Here is a 1592-nt window from a genome sequence, read left to right as displayed (position 1 = left end):
TGGATTTAGCTGGAACACATTGGTGTGCAATTCATCTTTTTTTGCACCAATATTTGAGAATATACTTTGGTGTAGCTACTGTGAAAAGTAAAGTGGAGATTGATATACAAATTACAAAACAAACTAATGGTCTTACTTACTGTTCCATTGCTATGGTGAGACATTATGACCAAAGCATTTTATAAAATAAAGCATTTAATTGAGGTCTTGATTATACTTTCAGAGGCTTAGTCCATGATTGATGTAGGAGGGTTTTCTATCTATCTGTTGCTTTCATTGGTTAATTAATAAAGAAAACTGCTTGGCCTGATAGGTCAGAACATAGGTAGGCAGGGAAGACAGAACACAATTGTGGGAGGAAGAAAGCAGAGTCAGGTAGACACCATGATTCTCCAACCAGAGACAGGCATAGGTTAGGATCTTTTCTGGTAAACCACCACCTCATGGTGCTATACAGATTATTAGAAATGGGTTAACCAAGATGTAAGAATTAACCAATAAGAAGTTAGAGCTAATGGGCCAGGCAGTGTTTAAATGAATACAATTTGTGTGTTGTTATTTTGGGTGTAAAGGTAGCCGCGCAGGAGACTGGTGGGACAAAAAGCAGGCCTGTTCACCTCATCACTACAAATGGTGCTCCAATGTGGATAACTGCATCCACAGAAAGCCTGAGAACTCTTGGGAAAGAATAAAGCATGATTTCTTGGTAGCATACATTTCTCGGGTCTGCTCTGCTTGCTAGAGGCATGTGCTCTCATCTAAGAGAGGCTTCCTGACTCAGATTTAGCTGCAAAACCTTGCAGCTCTTTTAAGAGGTCCTGCCATGAAACACTTAAACAGCGTTGATGAAAATCTGAATGCATGCTTTTCGGTTTTCAGCTGTAGCAGGAAAAAAGCTGTGCCATTTAAAAATGCTGGCTTTCTGTACCATCCTGCCAGGGCAAATTCTAACTCTTTCAGGAAGGCGGTCCAACTACCAGAGTGTTTGAGTGTGGTTTCTGAGTGCACTGTTGCAGCTTGCTTGCCGGTAGGGACCTTGAAATGCCATAGAGTTGTGGCAATAAATATGGCTACAGCCAGTACCTCTGCCATGAGGCTGAAAAGCTAAGAAATGGGCTGGATCTAGCCATGAAATCCACACCTTTAATCATCTCCTTAAAGACTCATATAGTCAGAAAAAAAGAGATATACAGTTAAGAGAGATTAAAAAACAGCTTTAAATGTTTTACAGTTTGTTAAAATACATGCAGGTTTAAAAATAAGATGAAAGTTCTTAAAAAAGAAAGAGAGTAGTTGGGTGTGGTGTTACACACCTTTAATTACAACACTTGGGAGGTAGAGGCAGATGAACAGCCTGGTCTACAGAGTTATTCCAGAACAAAGATATACAGAGAACCTGTCTCAAAGAGTAAAAGTAAAAATAAAAGAAATACAGGTTAAAGTAAAGCCACATAAATATGGAAAATACACACAGAATCTTGATACTGTATGCTATTATGCTCTCTTTGAATTGTTTGAATGCTGAGGGAGGTGAGGGAGGAGCAACAGCTGCTAAAAGATATTTGTTTATAAATGCTGCTGAACTAATCCAA

Source organism: Microtus ochrogaster, chromosome X (genome assembly GCF_000317375.1).
Source record: "Microtus ochrogaster isolate Prairie Vole_2 chromosome X, MicOch1.0, whole genome shotgun sequence".
In the NCBI taxonomy this organism is placed as follows: domain Eukaryota; kingdom Metazoa; phylum Chordata; class Mammalia; order Rodentia; family Cricetidae; genus Microtus; species Microtus ochrogaster.
The sequence above is the reverse complement of the archived record's forward strand: the minus strand, read 5'-3'. Positions refer to the sequence as shown.